Source organism: Lolium rigidum, chromosome 1 (assembly GCF_022539505.1).
Source record: "Lolium rigidum isolate FL_2022 chromosome 1, APGP_CSIRO_Lrig_0.1, whole genome shotgun sequence".
Taxonomy (NCBI): domain Eukaryota; kingdom Viridiplantae; phylum Streptophyta; class Magnoliopsida; order Poales; family Poaceae; genus Lolium; species Lolium rigidum.
The window spans coordinates 208,125,290-208,130,311 of NC_061508.1; the positions used below are offsets into that span (position 1 = coordinate 208,125,290).

General features: G+C 40.5%; 1 long non-coding RNA gene across 2 annotated transcripts; it reads left to right on the forward strand.

The window, feature by feature from the left end:
• Window positions 1-1,231: 1,231 nt before the first annotated feature.
• LOC124688853 lies at window positions 1,232-3,974 on the forward strand. 2 transcript variants are annotated; one of them, XR_006998646.1, is made up of 4 exons: window positions 1,232-1,345; window positions 1,435-1,554; window positions 2,696-3,390; window positions 3,591-3,974. It is a non-coding gene; the product is annotated as an uncharacterized LOC124688853 (long non-coding RNA). The 2 variants fall into 2 exon arrangements; XR_006998645.1 differs by having other exon boundaries at window positions 2,696-3,974.
• Window positions 3,975-5,022: the final 1,048 nt, after the last annotated feature.

Genomic DNA, 5,022 nt, shown 5'->3' on the forward strand with positions numbered 1-5,022 from the left:
CAGTTTTGTTACCTAAGCATTACTGCTTGCAAGATGTACTTTTGTTTAATTGTTGGATCTAGAGCTAGTTCCTGTAATAAGGTAGTGCACTTCGCATCATTGATATAGGTTTGCTTCGACCTCTTCAATCCATTTGGGGACTACTGCACTAGTTGCAAAACGAATGTCATTACTTTCGTTTTCCATCTTTCTTGAGAGAGCATCTCATACAGAATTTTCTGTCCTTTTCTTGTATAAGTAGGAAATATAGAACAGACTCGAACCAAAGGATAGGCAGGAAAGAAGAAGAGATAAACGGAGAACTAACCTGAGGTTGGATGGTTGTACCCCAGCTCATCAAAGTTCAAACCCCAGGTTTAACACCTGCGCATCTCATAAAGGCGGAATATTTATTTAGTGGGAGGCGACGTTTCCGTCGACGGCGATGCGTCCGTGATAATTTCGTCAATTTCAAGATCCAATCCGCCAGCTCAAAAATTCGAATATGCTCATAGGGGGTAGGGTGTGCACGTGTATGTTCATAGATGAGCCTCTGCGTTTGTAGTGTGTTTCTCAAATAAAAATAAGAAGAGATTAACGGTTTTAGGGTTTTCATTGTCGAGCCACCAATCCGCACACTGTTGATGTCAAATTAACATCTCGAGTGGATTAGAAGAGTTTGGTACCATTGATGGAAGTGCTATAAAGACCGAGATATCTGTTCAGTGGCATCAATTTAACCTCGATCTCATATATTTGTGGCAATCTTTATGATGCTATTCCTAGTACCTGTCCTGAAAGAAAGTCTATAGAATACTTGTCTAGAAATGTGGACTAACAACGTTAGTCGTCAACTCGTCATACATACACTAGTAATAAGGAACGGATGGCTCATATTGCTTCAAGGGTGCCCTACTGCAACTCGAGCGAGGGAAAACTGGTGGGTGGTATTACACGTATTGGCAGTATCCATATGTCCAGACGCGCGATAGAACAAAGCGCGGTGGATGTTATGCTAGCTACCAAGTTGCCAAATGTCTGGTATTCGACGCCATCCATTGCCCTGCCGGAGATGCGCGAGAACGTAGACAGGCCTAGTGGCCGCTCGTACCCGACAGCGCTAGCTGCTCCGAGGCCTGGTTTGATCCGTCGAAAGATGGGTGGATCGTATGATTCCTCTCGCGCGGCGCAACCGGCCGGACGCTCATATATACACCTGCATAGCCCCTCTCGTTCAACAGCAGAACCACACACCATCTTAGCCAGTGCCTGCGTCTGCATTGCCATTTGCCCACAAGCTACATTCCACGCAGCTAGCGCAACTGCCCCGTCTCCAGAGCTGCTCATATCCTCTGCTTACCATCAGGTAATTAACGTCCGTGAAATGCCAAATTATGTAAGACCCTTAGTGCAAATGAGATCATCAACTGATCGGGAGCTAACTTTGATCAGCAGGACTCCAATGCGTGGGCAGGAATAGAAAGATTGGAACATCACGATATTTCTATTTTTCCGAATCTTGTGTGCTGTCTTTTCGTACCATTAGAAAGGCGAGCATCTGAATCTTTTCACAAGGTTCGACATAGTGGACGTTTTTTTTTGTAAAGTATAGTGCAACGAAAATTAATACTCCACAAAAGAATCACTTTTTGTTTGTTTTGAACTTCTACTGCATAAAAAATACTAAAAAAATATATAACTTAAACACTAGAGTCCTGTGAAATTGAACAAACCAACGGGAAAAAAATGTGATATTCTTACAACCCTTTGAAGACTTGTTTATTTGTAGTGTATTTACAGGAATCGGAGGGAATAATCCTTCATTCTGAAAAATCTCAAATAGTATGTTTACTTGTCCGGTTTTTGATATGATAATCCCGATATATCCTTCCAAATTCACACATTTTTGCAGAGATTAAAAGCTCTTCATCATATTAGGGTATGTTTTGGAAGAACATTTAAATGAGTGAGAGGGGATTCGGTTAACACCAAATTCCATCCCTTTACTGAACTCCTTGGTGGTGGAAATACGAGATAAGTAAACAAGACTGAGACTCCGCAAAACATGATGCTTCTTCGTACTGCATCGCAGCGGTACACATAACCCTCAAAGCACCGAAACCTTAGTGATTATCTCCACTATTATGTTTTTTCCCTTAATGTTAGAAAAAACTTATCAGTGGAGGTACTCCCTAAGGTTGCGGTGGTATTGAGATGTTACTCACACTTGAGCAGGGTTGACCTCTAGCCTTCGATATAGAATGTATATATACCTCGGAGTAAAGTTCTATATTCAAAAAGATGTATGGAATGCCTACTAGCTGCCCTTGATAGTTATGTAATTTATTTTGATACTAATTTTCCGTTCTCATTAGCATAATGTTTTATCTGATATATATTTCTTTCAATCAAAGATGCAACAACTATATACTTGCTCTAGATCTTCCCATTCTATGCTACGTACATACTACCTCCGTTTCAAGGAATAAGGCGCCCTCGTTTTACGAGTTTTTTGTTTGACCAAGAATTACTTCAAATAGATAAAGATTGTTTGTATGAAATTAATATCATTAAAAAGTGCTTTTCAATACGAATCCAACTATACTAATTACATGTAATATAATCAAGATTCTGTTGCTCAATTTTTATGGTCAAAGTTCGTCTTGGGATGCGCGTGCGCCTTATTCCTTGAAACGAAGGTAGTACTTCTTTTCAGTTGAAGATGGACACATAAGCCCTAAACCACCTAGCCTTACCGAATATCTCCACTAGTAAGTTTTTTCTCATATTAGAAATACTTATCAGTGGAGGTATTCTCTAAGGTTGCGGTGGTGTTGGATTTTTATACTGACACTTTGGACATATTGGTGGCCTTGAATCAACCTCAGAGAAATGTTAATCAATAGAAAAAAAAAGATGAATGCAATATGTAATAGGTTCACCTTTTCATCCATAATTATGTCTGGATTGATGGAGTTTATGTGGTTGTTAATATTTCCTAATCCTTTAGAAAAACTTTTTCTGATAATAGTAGATTTCAATGCTTCAATTTAATGAACACAAAATGCTAGCAATAAAGTGATCCGCTGCAAAATGAGACATATTTACAAATTTGGATGGAATATCACTAGATCAAGATCTCAGAAACATTGTTTCACTCCAAGGTTAGTTCATATGTGTACCCGCAAAAACAAGTTTGTTCATATGTGAACAATGGTGTATGTTATAATAAATGTAGTTCTATCTAGCCAAACTTGTATTCGAAAATACTTTCCTTGGTATGTGCATGATCCGTGAAGAACATAGATGCATGAAGCTATCCTTGGGGGGTCCAGGGTCCAGAACAATGGTGGATGCCTACAAAGGATACCTCCTCTCTCGGTTCATAGGACTTGCGCGTATCCCTAGATGGTAATTTGAACATGATAATATAAGATATATATTTCAAAACTTATATCATTAGAAAGTTTAGACGTTCTACTTTTTAATGATATAATTTTTGTGGTGTACAATTCATATTATGTTGACCAAATTAACAACCTAGAGATATGTGCAAGACTTATAAATTGGGACGGAGGTACTACATTACATGTGGTTGATGCAATTGACAGATGGAGGGATGAGTTCCGGAAAGCTCCGATGGCGAATGGAACAGTGCATCTTTTGTCTGGAGTTTGGTGGATCGGGTGATATTCGGTCGCGAGCACCCATGTTTTTATTCCGACCATTTGGTTCCAGAGGGAGCGATGCGAAGCTCTATTCTGTGTTGACATCTGGTGACTTTTTGGTCCATGGTGAAGTCAGAAGAAGGAATATCATGAAGGCTGGATTGGTGGACTGGCTAATGGAGGTTTGAGTCTCCGTGATGCTGAGGGATATGCTTGGCGTTCTGGGCTCTGCAGCAGTGGTATGCATGTGGGGGCGGCAGCACAGGGGAAGTTTAGAGTCTTACATCTCAGGGTGAAAACCCAAGGTCCGGCCCTAACAGGTTGTGTCTGGCAATGATCTTGTTGAAGGCATTGTTTCGAGAGTGGGGACTATCTTCAGGGTGAAAATCTAAGACCTTTGGTCGGGCGACGACGGTGCTGGTGCACTGTTCCCTTCTTGGAGGCGTCGCTTTTGGAGAGTCTGTACTTCAGGTGTTGTCACGGTGGTGGTTGTATTGCTGTTGCTAGGTCTAGAAGGCTTTAGCGGGACTTTTATTTCTTAGTTTTGTTTACTCTTTTTTAGCTATGTGCATCCGTACTGCCACTAGGGTGGAGCGTTGTTGCTGAGGCTGGGTGTAATTGGTATCTTCTGATATTAATATATTCCCTTATCAAAAAAAAATCACAGATGGAGATATTAGCAGCCACATGTAGTGCATCACAGGAGGGATAACCGGACATTTTTTTGGGCCGATGAACAGTGAGGAACTCAGTCTATCTTTTTTTCCTAGGTTGGTGCATGTAGTGCATCAAATGAGTCAAAACGGCATACATATTGGGAAAAACCAATCTATGTATGTATATCTATCTATGTTTTATATAGATCAAAACACCACTAACTGTAATTAATATTAGGCTATGTTAACATGCAAATCAGCCACATCATCTACGTAATTAGTCTAACAAATTTTCATATCATTTCCGCTAACATTTGTTAATGATAGTGTATCTTTACATGAAGCTATTCACATCACATATTCTTCATCGCATCACAAATTTACAGCCGTCAAATATGTTAAGCTTCATGCACTAGCCACTTGAACCAAAAGTCCGAACTGATGGAAAAGGCTAGATAATCTACTTGTACACGTCAACACCCCCTCTCACGTGTGACGGGGAGACGAGTCAACACGTGTAGAGAGTCAAAGATGCAGCGGAAGGCCGGAACCACATGGCAGGAGGCTGCGGGGAGAGGAGATAATTTTTAGAATAAATTGTAAAAGTCAGGATTTGAACTCGAGACCTGGGGCTCTGATACCATGTTAAGCTTCATGCACTAGCCACTTGAACCAAAAGTCCGAACTGATGGAAAGGGCTAGACAATCTACTTGTACAC